Source organism: Gopherus flavomarginatus, chromosome 1 (assembly GCF_025201925.1).
Source record: "Gopherus flavomarginatus isolate rGopFla2 chromosome 1, rGopFla2.mat.asm, whole genome shotgun sequence".
Taxonomy (NCBI): Eukaryota; Metazoa; Chordata; order Testudines; family Testudinidae; genus Gopherus; species Gopherus flavomarginatus.
Genome location: NC_066617.1, coordinates 360,771,123 through 360,793,326, shown reverse-complemented (window position 1 = coordinate 360,793,326; position 22,204 = coordinate 360,771,123). Strand labels below are relative to the sequence as shown.

The window sequence follows — 22,204 nt, the reverse complement described above, 5'->3', positions numbered from 1 at the left end:
CCTTACTTCCACTCCTATGTGCTAACTACTAAACATTGTACCCCTGATAAGAAATGAGGAATTCAAATTAACTGCTCTGCCTACAAAAATGTTGGCTCTGGTAGTAGCAATCTGAGCTCAAATTTTCCAGGAGTTATGGCAGCGTGTTTATTTTCCTCAGCTGAACAACTTAAATGGATGTTAAAGTAATTTTTTTTGCGTTCCAAAAACTGGTAGTGCAGAAAATGTATTGTTGGTGAGATTCTCTTTTCTCTTCGTCTCCTCCTTTCTTCAGCCTTGACTCTAAGGGCTGGTCTACACTACAAAGTTAGACTGGGTCAACTACATTGCTCAGGACTGTGAAAAATTTCACACTCTCTCTGTGCAAACATAATTAAGTTGACCTAAGCCCTGGTGTAGACTCGGCTAGGTCAATGGAAGTGTCCTTTTGTCGATCTAGTGACTGCTTTTTGGAGAGGTGGATTTACTACTGGAAGAACTCCTTTCATTGCTGTAGTAAGCATCTACACTACAGTGCTACAGCAGCACTGCTGTACCAGTTCTAGTGCAGACATAGCCTAAGACATCACACCAAGGAAAGATGTTAATCGCTTCCCAGGGAACTGTTGGAAATAAAATGTGCTGTAACCATAGTATCTGTCATACCTAATTTTGTTTTGATTTGCAAGGGGGAGGGGAAACTGACAGCTTACTACAGTAGTTGACAAATGTGAATCAATTTTGTTTCTTAAACTGCACATTTCTTAAGCAGGGTTTTACTGTAATTATATTGTGCCATGTTAGATTTACCCTCCTGGTCCTCACAATGTTTTATGAGCTTTAATTCTTACACATAACCATGACCTTCTCTTGGACAAGATATTATAGCTTCAGAAGTTCTCAGACTTGTTCATAGCATGGACAGTATCTTCACAGAATGATTTTATCCTGGACATCTCCCATCCCATTAGTGATTAGAATAACCTCTCTACCACAAAGGTAATTGCTGTTACTACCACAAAGTAATATATTGGGTAAATTATTTTAATGTGTCTTGCTGCTTTTAATACACTTAGCACCTGGAAACAAGGAGAACCACTGCCCGAGACCAGTCAACTCTCCTGGGACCACAAGCTAGGGGGCTGGTCTACTGACAGGGCTATTGCTCTGCTTTCTTTGGAGGATCTCTAAGCACTTGCTGTCCTAAACTGATGGCTGGATTCGGCTCATCATTGTAAAAGCTCCTGTGACCTCAGGGTCACATAGCCTGGAAGAGCCCTGCTCTGAGAAGTAGAGGGGACGGGTGTGTGTGTGAGACAGACAAAGCTAAGCAGTAGTTGTCTGTAGATGGTGGTTGCTTTGTTAGGTAATGGGAAATTAACTCAACAAAAAATTCCAATATATTAAAGCCTGCTAGACCTCTGCTTTGTATACCAGGATGGATGGTCAAGGACTCAGGTTTGATAGGTGCTCCTGTAAATATTGTGACCTTGTTATAGTGCTCTTTCTGTAAACCAGGCAATGGTGTGACAAAAGGGGATGGTCTCTTAGCTGGCTCACATACAATTCGATCTATTGCCCCCAGATCAGAATTTGTCCCACTATTGCTGTAACTTGCAGACCCCACCAACCCACTGCAATGTAAACGCAGAAGTCCAGTCACTTAGAAAGAGGCAACACATTTGTAAGTGCATTGCATGGCCTAACCCCATCTCCCTGGAGTACTCCCTGACATGCAGCATGATGCAAATTCCTGACGCCAGTTACGGGTCAGGCTGGGGCGCTGTTTACATCCTATAATTAACATCTGGGTAGTTAATCACCAGGCAGCAGCAGAGCCAAAAAAGCTCTGAATTGAAGTCAGGCTCACAGTTGCAGTGAGATCTCTGGAGTCCATAGCTGCTATGAGCTAGCAACAAAGCTGAATTGACTCAAGCCGTGTGTGTGTGTGTGTGTGTGTGTGTGTGTGAGAGAGAGAGAGAGAGAGAGAGCGCGCCATCCCCCCATGTGTATGTGAGAGCCATCTCCTGTATGTGTGCACGCGGTGCTGTCCCCCCTCCGCTGCCCCCTGAACCGTGTGGGTGTGTGAATCAACAAGTATCAATTAACTCTCATGGAAGTCAGGGCCCGTTCTTTCCTCTTTCTCGCTTGTGGAATCTTTAGTCAACATGAGGAGTGTAACAATAGTCAGGTATTTGGTTAGTGAATGCTAGTTGGGTATGTCTGAACTCTTCTTGCAATAGACTACTAGTATTAAAAATTTAGCCTCATAAGCTCACAAAACAGAATATATTTGCCATCTATTAATAGCCCCTCATTCCTGGTTAGTCATGTACTATTTTCATTGGAGGACAATATAAAAAAGCCTGTTAACTCCGTTAAAGCTGTATCTGAGAGAGTGCAATTACTTCCTACTGTAAGTGGCTGGGGGGGAGCAGGTGGGGGAGACTTATAGGGAGAAATTGTGGGGTGGTAATTATGGCTCAGAGTTCCCCTTCTCAGGGCAGCCACTGTAGATATCTGCGTTTGGTTTAAGGAGGTGGATGGGAATTTCTTCTGAACCTCAGTTGTTACTGAAGATGATCGCTCTTGTATAGTGCTTCTCATCGGTCGATCTTAAAGCACTTTACAAAGGAGCGCAGTATCATTATCCCTGTTGTACAGATGGGGAAACTGAGGCACGGTGTGGCAAAGTGACTTGCCCAAGATCACTCAGCAGGCAAATGGCAAAGCAGGAAACAGGGCCCATGACTCCTGAGTCCTAGTGCAGTCCTCTAGCCGCTAGGTCACACTGCCTCCCAACTAAAGATGGCTACCACCATTAGTTGCCCATCATAATGTTTTCCTGAAGAGAATTGTTTTTGCTTTAGAAATAGTTCTCATTTTCCAAACAACGTATTGTGGTTAAAGGCTTTCTGTTGCATATAGCTTTTGTCTATACAATTTGACCTAGTAGGTGAGGAGAAATCTGCGTTCTATTATTTTCTGCTTCCTTTAAGCCAAATTTATTGAAAGCGGTTAAATTACAGCTTTAAAACAAACATTGGAAGAGGTGAGAAATGAGACAAGGAGCCTCCCTAAAGATTATGGGCTTGATCCAGCTCCCATTGGAATCAATAGGAGCTAGATTAGGTCCTTAAATATGTACTCAAAGGTGCCTACACTTGCTCCTGAGTAGGAGGGCTGAGCTCAACAGCAGGAAGGGGAGTACAGAACATACTATGTGAGTTCATGTTGCCATCTTGTGGCTGACTTATAGGAGCTAAGGGCTCTATTGCTAGTGTTACCAACTGAGATTTCATCATGAGTCCTCCCATAGTGGATATATTTTCTTAAAGCCTCAGCTCCTGGAGTCATGGGATCACATTAGAATCTTACTTGGCTTCCTAATGAAAACAATGGTTCTGGCGCTAATCATTGTGAAACCATGAACTGAGCATGCCCCGTAGGCTCAGAAACCAGAAGAAAATGAAAAGGAACCAACACTTTATTATTATTTTTAAATCTCACTTTTGAAGCCCAGTTATGATTTCTGGGCACTTGGGGTTAACAATACACTGCTGCTACTGCTTTCAGTTGGCAGAGATGTTTAGCTCAAGCGGCAGAGGCTCGTGTGTCTTGGAACGGGGGTCTAGTCATGGTTCCTGGAGGTATGTTGAGGTGGTGTGTTAAGCAAGTCCTCTCGAGTTACTGTGTCTTGTCTGCATGGAATCATTACCAATGGAGAGAAGCTGTTAATTGACTTAGGAATATTCCTATCCACAGACTATATTTTATAATGCATAAGTGTGTGTGTAAAGTTTAATTGTGCTGATCCAAACTGATTAAAATGTAGCACCTCAATTCCTCCAGACACTCCAGCTGTTAACGCAATTTCTCTCTAGTAGAGGCTTCCTGCGGTTAGATGTCTGAGCTCAGGTTAAAACAGTGTTATGCAGCCAGGGTGAAGATTGGGCAGGAGGAGATGAGGAGGTTTATATCAGTGTGGCTGGCCCAACCTTTGAGAATAGGGGGAGAAATAACCTCTGCGTTGACCGGTGAATCTGTTAGTACTCCTAGCTGGGAGTAGGGTGCACAGGGGCCCTTGTCTCCTCAATTGGCTGACCTGTGCTGCTGTGAAAACATACACAATGCTGCTTTGAAAGCCATGGCGGTGGCCTATGCAGGTGTTTCCTGTGTTTAGTGTGTCTGCAATTAACCACTTCCTGGAACTTTCTCCCCCTTGTGCTAAGCCTCCTGGAGAGGAGAAGAGCAAAGGTCACCCCCAGGTGACTGGTGGTGTTTCCCAGAAATGCAGGTCTTGTCTGGTCAGCTCCAGAGTGACAGAGCAGGCAGAAGGCCTGACTCAAGGGCAGAGGGGCCATAGAGCCCAGAAATCCAACAGCTCGCAGGGACGAAAATGAAAAAAGTGACAGGAGTGCAGGTTGCAGGGTCAAAAAGAGGGATCTGGGGAGGAGCCCCCAGCAGAGCACCCAAGACGGTGCCTGCTGCTCCAAGGAGGAGGTGGTGGATGTTGCCCAGAGGAACTCTTTTTTTTTTCTCTGTGCTTGGGCAGCAGCCCGGCAAGGTCACCAAATTGCTCCACCAGTAGCGCCCCCACCCCCCCCCCCCAAGACCTGGAGGGACCATCTTGAGGAATCTATTCAAGGCTTGTTCGCTCTGCTGAGTGACAGTGAAGTGTGAGTTATTGTAGTGGGATGAGGGTTCAATGGGCCTGTTAACGGGGGAGCCTCAGCTGCTGCTGCCAAGGGGATGCTGCATGCCGGGCTCCTGCTTCCCCCTGCGATTTCCCTCCCCATTCCACTCCCTTTCCTTCTCCACTGCCTCTTCTGCCCCCCAACCCCCTTGCCTCATTTTTCCTGCCTTCTCGCCTTACCCAGCTCCACTGTGGGCACTCATAGAAAACAGGAAGACTGCCAGCATGCAGAATGGGAGCAGGACCAGCACTAGGACCCAGGAAGCGGCGTCCAGCTATGGAGTCGGCAGAGCTACCTGCAGCTTCTTTCAGCTGGGCAGCTCTATGCTCCCAGAAATGTGGCGGGAGTGGGGGGGGGGGGTGGCACTTAAACCCGTGTGCCCCCCATGCCTTGCCTCTGTTTTGGGGGGGGTAATGCCCCTCCCAAACTGCACCCCAGTGGTCCCCATGCCCACTCCTCCTTTGCTTCCCAGTCACTTTCTGCAAAGAAGCAAAGAAATTCTGCGGGCAGAACATTTTCTGCATGTGCGCGGTAACGCAGAATTCTCCCAGGAGTAGTGTGTGTGCACATGTCGTAAGTTGAATTGGTCAGTAAATTATTAATTTTTATTTATTTTTACAAAAAAGTTTTCAACTCCTTTAATTCCTTGTTCATGCTGGCCCCCCACCAGCCTGTTTGTTTAACTTTAAAACTATCCATGCTGATGTTCTTATTTTTACATTTCTTTTAATCTCTCTTGAAATTGTGGCCAAGTGCAGTGAGGAGGAAGGCATATCTTGCTATGCAATGTTCAGCGCAAAGGAGACCTTAATCCATGCAGGTAGCCAATAGCTCCCCACCTGTGCATGCACTGATGTATGTTGATACTTTTTTAAAACTACATACATGTAATGGTGTTTTGAAACCAACACCAGTTGCAGCAGTGTTGTGCAGGCAAACCGAACTAACCTCTCAGTTCCTAGTGCTCTTTCTGAGAACAGCCAGATGGTGGTAAATTGGTCAGTGTAAGTTAGCTGATCAGTTCCAGCAAGCTGTTCTGCACATTGCTAGCAGTAGAGCAGCCTTTCTGGTAGCCGTTCATACAGGATGGGCTAAATCCTGCCGGGAGTCACAGCCTTGCAACTTGACTGGGGGCATCCAGGGTATGACTAAGGGCAGAATTTTCCCCATTTTCCACTAACACTTGGGAATTGGGGAATGTACTGGGCAAATCAGTGGGACCTAAAGTGTGTGCATCAGATCTTCTCAAAGAAGTCAGCCTTTCTGGAAGTACATAGAGCTGCTTTATCTAAACTGTTTCCAAGGTGCCCAGCATTGTGTTGAGAGCTCTCTCTCCTGTGGTTCCAAGTAGCTGTAAGTATGCGATAGCGGCCACCCCCTGGTAAGCTGCCTCAGCAGGTGAGGGTAACAGGGTTCGCCCTCCAAAGCATACAAAGATTGTTCTAGTAGCCAAGGTGGAAGAGAACATATATTGGTCCAACGGCTTGAAGAGCAGTGGAGCAACGTATTGTGGAGGGCGAAAGGCATGATGGGGCACTACAGAAGTCATGACAATCTGCTGCAGCTAAAGGAGCCTCCAGTTGTAACAGCCTTTGTGCCACTTGGCCTAGCTTCAGCAGCCGAGAGAATGGGATTGTCCCAGTACAACGACTCTCCCATTTTAATCAGCTTCACGCACACGCCATTCAATGCACACTTTCCTTAAAAGTCCTGTGACAATGGGGGAGTGGCAAAGTGACAGGTGAAGACGATTCCTGGCAGTTGGAGCCACAAGCCTGTACGCAGGCGGCCTGGGGCGTTGGTCGCCCATCCCTGACCAAAGGGCAGTGGCGAAGCTCTGGAACACCCCAGGTGACAGAGCAGCCTTTTTTCGGATTGCACTGCTCTCCCTTTGTAAGGGAAGGGGCTAGAAAAGGTGCCTCAAACATTGCCTGCCCAAATTAAATCCTGCCAGCTTACCGTGGCTGGCGAATCATCCTCAACGTGGCTGAAAACCAAAGATAACTTAAAAAAAGCCCTAAAGATTGCTGCTTGGAATATCAGGACTATGGTAGACAAAGACGATACCGCTTGATTTGAAAGAACAGTTCTCCTTTCAAAAGAGCTAGCCCAGTATGACACTGACATTGCCGCGCTCAGTGAAACTAGATTGGCAAACGAGGGCATTATAACAGAACCGGCTGGGGGTTATACCTTCTCTTGGCAGAGGAAAGAACCACACAAAAGTAGAATGCATGGAGTGGGAATTGCCATAAAGACCCAGCTCTTGCAGTGTCCAGTAGGCATTAACGAAAGACTCCTGAAACTCAGGTTACCACTAAATAAGTTGCGATTTGCTATCATCATCGATGCATATGTACCCATCTTAACAAGCCCCGATGATGCTAAGGAATGGTTCTACTCTGATCTCGACTCTCTCATCAAGTCAACACCACAAAGTGACAAACTAATCATCCTAGAGAGTTCAATGCAAGAGTAGGTAAAGATAACAGCAACTGGCAAAGTGGCATTGGAAAAAATGGCAATGAAAAAATGAATGAAAATGGTCTCCTACTCCTAAACAAGTGTGGAGAACATAGCCTGACAATCACACATGCCATCTTCAGACAGGCAGACAAATATCAAAACTACATGGATGCACCCCTGATCCAAACAGTGGCATCTAATAGATTACATCATCGTCCGACAATGTGACTGACATAAGGGATGTCAGGGTCACCAGAGCCATGCGTGGAGCAGAATGTTGGCCGGATCATAGAATGATTAGGTCAATACTGAATCTACATATTGTACCCACATGCCTGAAATGCCCCAAAAACAATCAAGACGCCCCCTGATATTGTTAAATTAAACCATGCATCCTATTGAGACAAGCTACAAAATGCACTAGAAACTAGCCTCGGTGATAACCCTGTCTCATGGGAGGAATTCAGAGAGAGAGAGAGTACAAAAAAACTGTAACTGACATCTTTGGATTGAAGAAAAGGGCTCACTGTGACTAGTTTTGTTGAAAACGATGAGGAAATCACAGTACTCTTCAAAGAAAAAAGCTTTCCAAATCTGGCAAGGTGATATTCAGTCCACCTCAAAGAGAGAGAGATTTAAAAAAAACAAAGAAAGCATGGCACACAGACAAGTACGCTTGATACAAGATAAATGGTGGGAGAAGTTAGCAGAAGACACTCAAATGTGTGTGGAAACAAATGAAACAAAGTTCTTTGATTCCTTGAAGCTAATCTATGGACTTTCAGTGGTCGGCACAGGTTCCCCCATGATGGCTGATGGAAGGATAGTCATCAAAGACCAATATGGCATGGAACAGAGATGGGCTGAACATTTCAGTCAACTTCTGAATAGACCATCCTCCCTTGAAACAAGTGCTATTAATCAGATACCTCAAAGGCCTATTCAGCACCACCTTTACTTACCACCCTCACTTGAAGAAATAGAAAAGTCAATCAGTTTGATTAGCTCAGGAAAGTCCTCAGGTAGAGATGGAATGCTGGCAGAAATATATAAATCTGTGGGTCCAAAGGTGGTGGTAACACTCCAGAGGATGCTTACTGACATCTGGTACAACGAAGAAATGCTGCAAGACTTCAAAGATGCCACAATTATTCCTTTCTTTAAAAAAAAATAAAATAAAGGTAGCAAAATGGTCTGCAATAACTACTGTGGGATATCCTCCTATCTGTCATCGGAAAAATCTTTGCTTGTGTCCTCCTGAACCAACTGATTTCATCTGTCTCAGACAATTCACCTGAGACTCAGTGTGGATTCAGACCTGGTCATAGCACCATAGACATGATTTTCAGTATCGGGCAAATACAAGAAAAATGTATCGAACAAAACATGAATCTGTTCAGTGTTTTCATCGATCTGACAAAAGTATTTGATACAGTCAATAGAGAAGGATTATGGATGATCCTCAGCAAACTTGGTTGCCCACCAAAACTGGTTTATTTCATGAAGGGATGCAAGGTCAGGTCCTTTTTTTTTTTTTTTTTTTTTTTTTTTTTTTTTTTTTTTTTTTTAAATGGAGACCTCACTGACTCCTTTCCCATTTCAAAGGAGTCAAACAAAACTGTGTCCTTGCCCCTGTACTGTTCAACCTCTTCTTCACCCAAGTTCTCAACCAAGCTACAAATGGGCTCAACAAGGCATGTACATCAGATACAGACACGACGGCCCAGTCTTCAGTCTTACAAGGCTTAAAGCAAAAACAAAAGTAACAGAACTACTAGTAAGAGAAGCACTCTTTATGGATGATTATGCCCTTCTGGCACACAAAGATGGAAATCTCCAGTGCATCGTAGATCGCTTTGCTGAAGCATCAAAATTGTTTGGCCTCAGAATCAGCCTGGAAAAAACTGGTGTTGCACCAATCATCTTCACTGCTCCATGCTATATTCCCCATGTATATACATCAGTGGAATCCAAATAAAGCAAGTTGGCAGTTTTACCTATCTTGGCAGCCACATCTCCAATGATGGATCTCTTGACAAAGATCACGAACAGGATACAGAAAGCTTCTTCATCATTAGGAAAGTTGCGTAACAAATTTCTGAAAAACCCCAACATAATCCTCTCAACAAAAATAAAACTTTATCATGCTTTTGTGCTCACATCTCTTCTCTACAGCAGTGAGACCTGGACACCATACAAACGGCATATCAAATGGCTAGAGACCTTTCATATGCGGTCTCTGCGTGCCATTGTGGGGATTCGCTGGCAGGACAAAATTGCCAACCTGGAGGTTCTCCAAAAGTCAAATGCCACAAGCATCGAGGCCATGCTGATAAAAGCCTAGCTATGCTGGGTTGGGTTGGACAGCTCATTAGGATGCCTAAATATCGACTCCCCAGAAAAAAATTATATGGAGAAGTGGCACAAGGACAGCAGAATCAAGGCCGCCGCAGAAGGCACTACAAGGACCTCATCGAGAACAGCACACACTTCGGTGCAATAAAACTGGATGACCTTGAGAAGGCTGCATTAAATAGCCCAGCATGGCAACACACAGCACTCAGAGCTTTCCAAGCCTTTCAAGAGGACAGAAATAATCGTGTATTAGCTGCAAGGGAAAAGCATCATACTACTGCTATAGCTACCAAGACGATCACCAATGACTTTGTCCGCCTGATCTGCTCATGAGCATGCGCGTCATTCTTTGGACTTCAGAGTGACCCCAGAACCCACAAAAAGAGAGCAAGCGAGCATGAAAACATCATTGTCAAACCAATGAACTACACACACATACCATTGTGGTATCTAAGCACCAAACATTCATAGTGTGAATTGATGCAATGTGAGTGACTGTAATTTATATACAGAGATCATCTTGAAAATGCTCTGATTTAGTTCTCCGACATCCCTGTCACAGTTAGGTAAATGCTCCTCTTCACACACCCTCACCACCTTAAGGATGTCAAAACTGAGGCAGAGAGTATAAAGGACTTGCCCAAGGCCATAAGTAGTACTTGATTGTTTCTGGCTCCCAGGCAACAAAGTCGTCACCTTTACTTTTGCCTGTTAAATGTTGCGCTTTGGAAACTCTGGTACAGAAACTGCCGTGGCAGGTCCATCTAATTCTATATTCTGTCTCTGGTAGTGGCCTATGCTGTATACTTCAGAGGTAAGCAAAAGAAAAATCTCCTAATAGAAGATATGTAATGCTACTCCTTGGCTTATTCCTGACCCCAGGCAAGTGACCAGGTTGTTCCCCAAGTGAGGGTTGAGAGCTCTTAGGCTGCCTAGGGTCTCTCTGTTCTTTAAACTGAACTGCTCTCTCTTAAACAGATGGACAATGATAGACCCGTCCGATCTGCATACAGAGCGGGTAGTGGTGAATGAATAGACATTTTGCTCATTAATAAAATATTTTACCCTCCTAAAACACTTTAGATCTGAGGCTCTCCAAGCACTTTGCAGACATGAATGAGCTTAGCCTCTCCAACACGTTTGTGAAGCTGGTAGGGAAGCATTGTCCCAGTTTGATGGATGGGAAACTGAGGCGCAGAAGACTTGAGTTGCCACAGAAGGGTTCTGTGGGAGAGCTGGGACTATAATCCTGATTTCCCTTAACTCTCAAGTTTGGTGTGTCTTTGTGACCATCTTTCCTCTCAGTCATGAGCACTGCTGTGACCTACATAGCCTTCCCAAGGGAGAAGAAAGAGACAAAGGCTGGCGGGCTCAACAGAGGAACTTCTCTAAGGGCAGGTCTACACTACAGCTGGGATTGATGCTCTGAGATTGATCTACTGACAGTTGATTTAGTGGGTCTAGTAAAGACCTGTCAAATTGACAGCAGATCACTCTCCAGTTGACCCCTGTACTCTACCCCCGACGAGAAGAGTAGGGTAAGTCGGTGGGAGATTTTCTCCTGTTGACCACCCCGTGGTAACTCGACTCCAGCCAAGTTATTCAGGTAGCTGGAGTTGCGTAGCATAGGTCGATTTACCGCAGTAGCGTAGACCTGGCCTAGGTTTTGACCTGCAATAGACAAGCACCAAGACCAGGTCTTCATGGCTGATAGCTTCTTATCAATGGAATTTGTGCTAGCAAATATGACCTGTGAGATACTGATACATTTTATCAAATATTTATTATCTGGCCCCTCAGAGACCAGCTTATGTGGAAGTGTGTATTACTGGGGAATGGCAGTGACCCCCTCTATTTAGGCTGTGTAACACTTTTTTCCCATAATGAAGTGTGAAGAACTAAGTGGTCTAGTGCCTCCATAGCTTGCACTAGGGCTTTGAAATTTGGCAGGGAGATAGCCCTGAGGTCAGCAAGGTGTGTGGTGTTCTCTTCCCGCCTGCGCCTGATGCAAATATCTTCATATTTGGCTGCATTCGGATCTGGTGAAAACTGCTACTTCCCATCGTTCCTCAGCTCATTGCAGCTTGTTCTTGGCTTGTTGCTCCCAAACCCTCAACCGTCTTAACACTGCACGCACACTGCTCTAGCGTCTTCCATCAGCGTGCCGTGCTCATTGCGTTGCTGGATGGGTCCCGGGCAGAAGTGCTGCTGCTGCTGCTGCATTTTGTGCACTGAAGGAGGCAGGCATCTGTGAATGAAGTACTGTGTAATTATGTCATTAAAACCTGCAGGCCAGGTCCTCAGCTGGTAGAAATCGGTACTGCTCCATTGACTTTTTTTGGTATGTAATTTCTGTAGTACCTCCTGGCTGTAACAATTAGGTGCTTTAATTAAAATATTTTTAAAAAATCACCCAAACCCTACAGCACCTATGGCATCTATAAGTGGTGGCACAGCTACTGTAACTTGCCAACATGTCTTACACTGACACAATCTATGTAGCTTATCAAAGAGAAGGTGCTGATCATAACTGGTAAGTACCTATGTGCAGCAGAGCTCTTTAACTGAGCAGGCTAAGGGGTAACAAGGTCCAAGAGTTAGAAGTTGTGGCTTATTTCTAGCTTGATTTTTTTTTTTCTTCCCAGCTTTAATTTTTCAACAGTAATCTGGGAGGTGGAAATGGAAAACTTTCCATCACTTGAAGTCTTTAAATTGAGACTGCGGATGTCTTTCTAAAAGATAGGCTCTAATACGAATAATAAAAAAATAATTTGGCCGCAAGGTACCTGGTTTGCTACTGTTCCCTATTGCAGATTTGAAAACGAACTCCTTCCACTGCAGGAATGGCTGGTTGAAATTTTCTGACCTGTGTTCTGCAGGAGGTCAGAACAGATGGTCACAGCGATCCTTTCTGACCTTAAAATCTACCCTTTTGCCCGCTACCTGGTGGTGGAAGGGGGACATCCATACTGGCAGCAGCACCACCTACAACTTTTACCAACCTTCTGCTCTCCGAGCAGTGGCTTGGTAGCACGTGCGGCAATCAAGCTCTTAGAACGGTCAGAACTAATTCCTCGTCTTCCTGGCCCCCATTTGCAAATGCCTTGTTTTGAGGCCTGGTGCCTTCAAGTCATAAATCAGAACCAGATGTTCTAACGATTGTGCCTGTCAGTTATTTCTTCAAGATCTAGGCAGAAGTCTCCAAGTGTCCACTAATTTTAGTGTGTTTGGGTGTCAGAGTGAGATGCCTATAAATAGGGGCATAAATATACAGGGAAGCGGGGGAAGAATATTTCCCCTCAACTGAGGGTAGGTGTGTGGCTGTGGCAGTGCCATAGGAGATAAGATTGCTGTCCTCTTACAAGATATGTCCAGTGCTTGCGCTCTCTCTCTCTCAACTCCCTTGCCACCTGCCAAGCCACCTAACAACTGCCAAGCTGCTCAGCCGCACAGACCAAGCTGGCTCTGCTGGTTAGCTAGGGGAGTGGTAAAGGAAAGGCCGTTTCTCTCCAGCGGCCAGAAGATGACGGGGGAGATTCTGGCTTCCAGCAGGTGGAGCATGAGGGAGGGGAATCTTCTGTCACTTCTCAAAGCTGAAGGGGAGCAGGTGGGAAGGGGTGACGCTGGGTCAGAAGGGGAGCCTGGGAGTGGGGGTAACTTGGGAAGGGGAGGATCGAGAGCTCCAGGGGAGAGGATGGGAGCTGAGGAATTGAGGGAGTAAGATACAGGAAATTCAAGGTGGGGCAACAGGATCAGGACAGCTTCTTGTCCCCTTCAGCTTTGGGGCCAGCATGACCCCACTTACTGCAAGGGCCTGATCTGCAGAGGTTCTGAGCACCTGCACTTCCCAATTGGCTGCTTGACACCTCCAAAGATGTGTCCCTGAACTCTGTGTTTGGGAATGTCGGCCTTCCTGTGTCACCCAGTTGGAATTGGAGATCGTTGGTACAGCGAGTGTGTCTCGTGGCTGCCCCGACATCCATCCTTTGATGTCCCAGTGTTGTGATCTTCAAAGCAGTGCAGGGGAATGTCGCCCTATGTCTTCCATTAATTTTAATGGTTAACTGCCCTGCGTTGCTTTGAAAACCTCCACCTGTGTGTCTTGATCAGAATTGTTAATGTGTAATGTTGCAGCTACGGCTCCTGCTTTTGAAAGTATTTCGGTTTGGGGTGGGCTGGCAATGTTACACTGCATGGACGCTGTCTCTTTATCCAGTCCCAGGAGGTGAAGGGTTAGGTCAAAAAAGCATTTATTGCTAATGGTGGCATAATGCAGCTTTGTGTGGGCAAGTGAGGTTAAATGTTGGTGTCAACCTGTATAGCTTTTTCTTGAGAGGTGAACTAAATTGCTTTTTATTTGCCAAGTCCTAATCTCAAGGCCTGTGTCTACATTAAAGAATAAACTTGTGCTTAAACTGTTTCAAGTGTGTCCACACTAGTTATGTTGAAATGGTGTTGGAATGGTTATAAGCGTGGTTCATGTCCGTGCTAGTACTGTTCTAAATTGCTTTGGTTGTAATGCTCTCTGGCTACTTAATTCACAGTTTCTGACAAAGATTTTGAAAGCGGCGGATTTTGAGATATTTCAATAGGCTACAGATGCATAAAGAGATAAGTAGTCCAGGCCTATTTGAACTGTTCCAGTGTGTTTGTGTCTAGGATGGCAGTAAAGTGGTTCACAGTGTAAAAGTTGAGATTGCCATGGTTTTTAAACCTGCTGAATACCTAATCTATTTAAACCAGTTGTTAAGGTACAGTAAACTTCTCTAGTGGTAAATAAAGCAAAGGTTCTCTGTCTGTCGGACTAATGTTTAACACAGCTGATGAAACTCTGTCCCTTATGCTGTATTTGATGTCTATGACTTTAGCTATAACAGGCAAGATGCAAAAGGAACCTGCAGGGTCTAAATTCCTGTTGTGGCAGGTAAATGGATGAAACATCTGAGTCTAAACTACAGCTGCTTAGAAAATGGAATTTTCATCTTGTGGGAAACGCTCACATTTTGAAATTTCATTCTGAATTGGTATGAAAAGTAGAAATTGCAAGATATTCTGTGGAACAAACATTGAAACCACCTTAACAGAAACATTTTGTTTTGATGTCATAATATGTTTTTTAATAAAGTTGAAAAGTAAAAATAAATTGCCTCATTCTAGTTCTGAACCGTTTCAATTTTCTTCCGTCAAATTTAGTCAAAATCAACGCACTCCTGCGAAACTTTTAGATTTTAATAAATCAGCATATTCGGAAAAGTATTCCATCAATTCTTTGGACTAGCTCTAGCTTAAACCATCCCATCAGCCTTTCGAGTTTTGTGAAGAGGAAAACGCTACCTTTCCTGTTGTAAAAAATTTCTAATTGCACTTTGCTCAAAACCAGCTGAAGTTTGATAGCTGAAATGTGGCATTTAAATAGTCTGCAGTGAAAACTGATGCTTTTTGTTAGATGCCAAACTTAGCTGCTTTAACACCTAGCAAAGTTTAGATCTGTATGAAAATTGCGAAGTCTGTAACCATCTGTTCTTGCAAAATTGTTTTAATTTTAAATCTTAACATCTGTTCTGAGTGACCTGTGATCTCGACCAGTAGCTAGGAATGAGTGACGGGATGGATCACTTGATGATTACATGTTCTGTTCATTCCCTCTGGGGCACCTGGCATTGGCTACTGTCGGAAGACTGGATACTGGGCTAGATGGACCTTTGATCTGACCCAGTATGGCCATTCTTATGTTCAATAGCTCCATTCTAATTACCACTGCTCAAAAGGAGTGCGCTGGAAGCAGTTGATGTCCAAGAAGTTTATCCTCAAAGGCATATTGTGTAGTGTCACCATCACATGAGCCACTGCAAGTTTCACCAGAGTGGGTTGCGGTTCCCCTGCTGGTCGTGAGAGGTTGCTGTGCCATTTTTGGAGCAGGCAGTCAAAACTGGTGATCTCTGTGCTGGGTGGAGTAGTCGGATAAATCTGGCCTCCTTCACTCCCTGTACGAGTTTGTGTGTGCATTTTGTATACGTGTTCAGGATAAATCCAAATGAGCTCTTTGTGTAGGTGTATTCCTAGGTGGTTGGAGCTCCTCCAATTCAGGAGTTAGACTCAGCAATACACTTGGCAAGCCAGTCAATTGACTGCCTACTTGACCACAGTCAAATATTCCGGCAAGATATGCCCTGATGTGGGTGGGAGCTAGCTTTGTGATTGAAACATGGTGCCATCAAGATGCCCAAAAATGTGGCCGACTGCCTACCTAGCATAAATTAATTTTAAAATGACTTTTCTTTTATAGTTTGTTTTATTTCTGTTTAATTTCATTTTTCTTTCTTTTTTGTAACTGTTCAGTCACGAATAACGTTGATATGGAAATACTAACCTAATACTGCTAATAAGATTCTTCCCATTTTTTTTGACGTTCATTTAATTGTTTCACATTTTTCTGAGTTTAAAATAACTCTAAGTAATTTGGTTTTGTAATTAGGCATAAGTATCTATTTAGGGATAAGCCAATTGAAGATCAGAAAGTCTTTCTTCTTTTTTTTTTTGTTACTGTTCTAATAAATTTGTAGCATATTTTACTATTTTTGACCAAAGTCTGACCGGTCAATTGCATGATTATTTTTGGACAGGTCAGATACCCAACCCTATGTCAACAATACAGTACGTAACTGAACCCTATTGATTGCACCTGCCCTAGTTATGTATTCACACAGCACTTTCTAAACTCCCAAAGCTTTCTCCCAGCATGCATTAAATACTATGCAAACCTGAAATGGAGGCTCTGGAAGCAGTCTCTTCATTTGGTTGTTTCAGATTCTTGGTCTGGAATCTGGAGGTGATGTGCCCAGGGCTTTATAACAACCCAGATTTTTAATCCTGTGCAGTGTTGTAGCTGTGTTAGTCCCAGGATATTAGAGAGACAAGGTGGGTGAGGTAATATCTTTTACTGGACCAGCTTCTGTCTCAGATTTTTGTAATGCAGTCCACATATACCTACTATGTTACAAATATCCTCTTACTGACTGAACATCTGATCTTTTTGCCCTTTCACTGTCTATGCTATTTAGGCTGTTTTCATTGTGCTTGCTGAGAAGTAAAAGAAGTAGTTTGTTTCATTTGTCTCTAGTAAACTTTTCTGTGAAGGTAGTACTGGAAACCTTGCTGGGGAGTGATTAAGAAAATAAAACCCTTTCGTAATGGTTTTAGGAAGGTATCCTGGAAATGCTTCTACTGGTATCAAATTTTGCGATCAAGTGCTAGGCCAGATTTGATACAACAGTGTCACTTTAATTCAGGCTTAATTTCCAGTGCCGTTAGTTAAAATGTATGGCCAGTCCAAGCAATTTACATAATTTTGTGCCTTTTGGGTTCCAGTTGGCACACAGGAAAATTTTGTGGTTGAGTTCTCTGGAAATCCCCTGATCACACCACAGGCTCCTAACTTTGTGGTAATGGCATTATTGGGTGTGGGGCTTGGGTTTTGTTTAACGTCTAACAGCATTTTGTTTCTGCTTCCTGTGTGAGAGTCAAAATAAGACACAATTTCCTGTCTGATTCAGTGTCACTAATGAGCCCATCATTAACCTGACTAAACACAGTATCACAGTTTAGTCTTCTGAAATTAGATGCTGAATTAGGGGACAATTTATGGGGAAGCATCTCCAGAACTGAATAAAAATCCTATCCTAGCTATAGGAAAAACTGGTAGCAAGGATAGAGAAGTTTTAGTTTTGTTCCTATAGAAACCTTATAGTTTTCATTCCTCTAAAAGTAAGTAGTCAAGCACCTTCTCTTATGAAAAGTACCCTCTCAAAGCAGTCCAAGCTTGTGGCTTGGGGATGAGGTGTGTCGGGGGGGGGAGAGTTTTGGACAATGTGTGTTTTCAGAACACAACTGGGAAACAAACACCTTTCCGCTGTAAGTGTTTAAGATCAAAGATTGGTTTTATGTGACACAGACAGACTAGCCATAACAAAGAGAGGGAGAAAAGCCCTGGAATATCTTCTGTGTTTTGTAAAGGCAATAGGTAGGTAGGTTCTGTGTCTCATTTAGTAAGCCATGATCCAGCAAAGTAAAGCCAGTGGGGCTAGCTTGCACTTAAGTCTCTGGCTAAATCGGCCTACAATGGGAAAGCTGTCTCCAACCTGAAATATAGAGCAGCTACAATTGTTCCATAATGCCATAAGATAGGCATAAGGGTATAAGTATATGCTACAGAACATACAGGTGCAACACAACGAAGTTATTTATTGTTGAACTATAACATTCTCTCTACCCCACCCCTCCTCCAGCCTTCTTGTAACTAACCGTGGGATTGTAATGCAGCATTAAACTTGTACATTAAACACACAGCCACATTCTAATCTCATTTTTGCAAATGTAAATTGTTTTGTTTTTTAAGCTCAGGCTTGACAAAGCCATGGCTGGGATGATTTAGTTGGGGCTTGATCCTGCTTTGAGCAGGGGGTTGGACTAGACGACCTGAGGTCCCTCCCAACCCTGTTATTCTATGAAAGCAACTGCACGGGCATTCCTGTCTTTTGCCCTGGTAAAACTGAGCTCAGAATTGGGCAGATAACTGGTGGTGTGATGCTATACTTGCTCCTTGAAGTATGGCTCCCACACTAAGGCATAGTTACAGCAACTTGCTAACAGCCTCATGAGATTTCTCCACACAGGAGTAAACATCCAGGTTATATTTAGATTTTAAAAGCCCAGAATCTGCTGTATGAAGTATCTTGTGAACTGATGCGACTGATATCTGTGTCAGCGGCTGAGCAGAACTTGTTTCTAAAAACAACCTATCATATTGTTGCTCTTTTAATGACACTTGTGCCCAAATGAAATGAGCCCTTTCAGAGAGAAATAGACGATAAAACCATAAGACATCCCAGTTTAGCTTAGAGGAACTACACAATGCAGGATGAATGCCCCAAGGGTTCTTATTTAGCTTCTGTGATAGTAATAGAACCGCTGGCTTTGGTTCCAGGGGGAACCAAACCTTGCTAGGATGCACAGCTGTGGAGTGAGTTGGAAGGCACAATTTATGGCATAAATTCATACGTGGGATGCATTAAGATTTGAATTCTGCAGGATGGTGAGCTGCTAAGTGTGAAAACATCTAGTTTCCTGGGCTACTTCGTGGTCTGACCAGAAATACCTATCTGCCTAAGATAATGGATGGTGTCTTGTAACTACTCCTCTCTGGATAGAAAATGCAGAGACAAAAACTGCAGAGCTCAAGATTACATATCTATTTTTTTTCCTTCTCAGCACTTGCATCACAGTGGATCTGTCTCCCTTAAGTCACTCTGGTTCCTGGCTGAAACTTTGACAGTATGGACAAGTCACCTTAAAGGTAAGCAAAAGAAACAGGATCGAGGTTTTTTCCCCCAGTATCCCATAATCCTGCTTCTAACTAGCTAACTGCTACAGTGGCTTCTCCATAATGTCGCTCTACTCTGTTTAAAGAGCAACCTTTCATGCCGAGAAGTAACTGCTTTTCAGTGTTATGTCAATCTGCCTGATTGTTGGTGGGCAGAATTGAACCTGGGAATTCTGGAGCTAAATGCGTGAGCCTCTACTGCATGAGCTAAAAGCCACACAGCCCTTAGCTAAGGCTGTAGCAGACTCATTACCCTCTTAGTGATTTCTCTGCCACTAGATGGACAGAGCACCACACCCAGGAGGGGTGTGTGCGCGTTACATTTGCATAAGAATATAAGATGTGTGGGGTTACAAAAACCAGTAGAGTTGCTAATATATCAGAAAACAGTACTTTTTTTCCTTTTTAATAAATATTTCCAATTTCTAATTCCCGTCCAGAATTTTGCACTGTAGCAGAGGTGGGCAAACTTTTTGGCCTGAGGACCACATCTAGATATGGAAATTGTGTGGCGGGCTCATGAAAGCACATAAAATTAGGAGTTGGGGTGTAGGCTCTGGTGTGGGGCCAGAAATGTGGAGTTCAGGGTACGGGAGGGTGCTCAGTCCTGGGACTGGAGGGGTTTGGAGGGTGAGAGGGGGATCAGAGCTGGGGCAGAGGGTTGGAGTGCAGGAGGGGGTCAGGAGTGCAGACTCTGGGCGGCGCTTACCTCAAGCAGCTCCCAAAGCAGCGGCATGTCCCATCTCCTTCTCCTATGCGGAGGTATGGCCAGGCGGTTCTGCGTGCTGCCCTGTCCACAGATGCAGCCCTGCAGCTCCCATTGGCCACGGTTCCCTTTGTGTAATAAATTGTACAGCTCACGGCTGCGTGGAAGAGTCTCCTACTAAAGGATTTTGTACACTGTGAGATCCGGTTTCAGCCCTGGTGTAAATGGGCACAGGACATTTATTTCAGTGAAGTTGCACTGGTTTTCCCGGGAGTGACCATGGCACTTGGATTCCATGCTCTCAGCAAGCTTACCAGAAGGGGAAGCTATTTAGCTGCTGTATGGCAGGAGGTAGTGAAGGGACTAATACTCTGCCCTTTAGAGTGTCTGCCATTTGAAGGTCTTGGAGAACTTTGCAATTGTTCTAACTCTACCCCTGCCATTCACCCTGCTGTGCTGGTGATACCCGCTCATTTCTGGTTCACCAAACTGCTGTTCCTTCGTCACTCCAATAATCATCCCTAAAGGCTCTCTCCCTTGGTGCTGCTGGCAAGGAGCAAGCTGATAGTGAACTATATGAAAAAAGCATACACCCAAATGTGCCAGATAATCCTCCTCCTAGGTTTCAGTCCACCCTCTCCTACCTTACATTGATAGATTCCAAGGCCAGATGAGACCGTTCTGATAATCCAGACTGACCTCTTGTATAACAGAGGCCGTCAGACTTCCCCAAAGTAATTCCTTTTGAACTGGAGCATCTCTCTCCAAAAAATACCCCTTTTTCTGTCCTGCTCACAATGTCACCTCTTCAGGGTAGGGTCTGCATTTTGGGCTGGCTCCTTAAGAACTCGGGGCCAATTCGGTTCCCTGCCTCCCAAGTGCTCAGTACCCACAACGAAGGCCAGATTTCTAGAATTGCTCAGCTCCCATGAAGGCACCTACATGTAAATAAGGGCCAGCTGACCAAAAGAGCTCAGCAGCTCCCGTCCCAGCAACACCATCTCAAAGTCTGACCATAGAACTCTGCATCCAGCGTGCTGAGCTCTTCAGAAAATCTGGCCACTTATTTTGGTGCCTAAATGGGAACTGAGCTCTTCTGGGAAATCTCTTTTGTGTCTTGTTGAGCACTGAGTACACTAGTGCTATGGGAAACCTGGAAAACTTGCTGGAACCGGTCCTCGTGAAACCACCAGCTGGACTTTGCAGACCCAAGTGCATTGAATGGTTGGGATAAACCCTAAAGCTGGGGGTGACTTGCTTAGTGGCCTGAGGTATGGATGAGTAGATTCTATGCCTAGGCTGGCAGTCTTTACTGGTAACTGGGGTAAGCCCCATAGCTCTTGGGTGCTTATGAATGGAAGATGCTGTTACCTCTTTAATGTTCACCCCCTTCAAGCCTTTCTGCTTCAGAAAAGCTGGCTAAAGTGGGGACAGAGAATTAAAAGGACATTAAATTAAAGCTAGCCGTTCTCAGTAAGTGGTTCTGTAGGTTCAGAATAAGTCTTGCATCTGTGGTTTCCGGTTTCTGTAATCAACTTTGCCTCTGCCACCTTGGGGGCCTAATGCTCATTTCAGACCTTCACCTTGATCATTGTTGCTGCATTAGCTTAGCTTTTATGTTGCGTAGATACCTTGCTGAAACTTTCTGGTCATGTTTTTCCCCCTCGTCAATTGAAACTAATGTTAGGAGTTGAGATCAATCAGAAGCTCTTAACATTAGGGATTCTGAAGCTTGCAGTAGGAGGTAGAAGTTGACAGCACCTTGCGGCCAGTTCATTTTCCAATTTGCTTTTAACCTTTAAAGCACCCTGCTGACTTGTATAATGCTACCTCATTCGCCTCTGTCACTGGGTTGTCTAAGGCAGGGGGTGTCTCATGAGCTCACCTAGATTTCAGCATCCTGGCCCATGCCTAGCTCAGGTTGGCCCCTCTGGGCCTTCCATTCACAGAGTAAATCACAGTCTCTCTGTGACCTAAGTGCAAAGTGTGGCCAGCAATGGGCCCCGACCCGGCCTGGCTTCTTGGGTTATGGTAGAGAGGAACTCCATCCTTCCTCTCCTGGCCCAGCCAGGAACTGCCATTTGATAGAAGCAGCCAGCCCATCTTATTTGGCCTGCTGGGCCCTCATTGGCTACAACCTGCTCTACCAGACTTTCTAACTGTTGGAGGACCAAGTCTTGCTGGTTCTACCTGCAGCTGAACCTGGGAGGTCTTTCTAGGCAACCCCAGAGGTCCCAAGCTCTCTTCCCTCCTTTTCTTAAAGGGTCACTTTCTGGAGAACGGTGCATCAAGACCTCTACTTTCTTTTTATTGGGACTAAACAATGTGGGCTTGCCTTTCCTACCTCTGTTTAATGCAGGTCTCACAATCCTCTTATTTGTAATACAATAACAACGAGGAACCTCGATAAATGTCTTGTTGCGCTAGGTGTGGTACAAACATAGCCAAAGACAGGTCACAATTGTGGTGACCGGATACAGCACAAAAATGGGATGATGGTGAGTTGAGGGGGATGTTGTAACAATAAGATGAACAATCTTTTGCCTCAGTGAGCTGCACTTAGGGAGATCCCTTCTAAAGAGCCTCATGGAACTGTACTGTTTTCTCTCAGCCGGTTTGGTT

General features: G+C 44.6%; 1 protein-coding gene across 1 annotated transcript in view; it reads left to right on the top strand.

The window, feature by feature from the left end:
• GDPD5 (glycerophosphodiester phosphodiesterase domain containing 5) overlaps positions 1 to 22,204 on the top strand; it is a 347,993-nt gene that overhangs the window by 68,181 nt on the left and 257,608 nt on the right. The window contains exon 2 of the mRNA XM_050930540.1: positions 18,765 to 18,849. The gene's annotated coding sequence lies outside the window, so the exon portion shown is untranslated. The remainder of the gene's footprint in view (positions 1 to 18,764; positions 18,850 to 22,204) is intronic.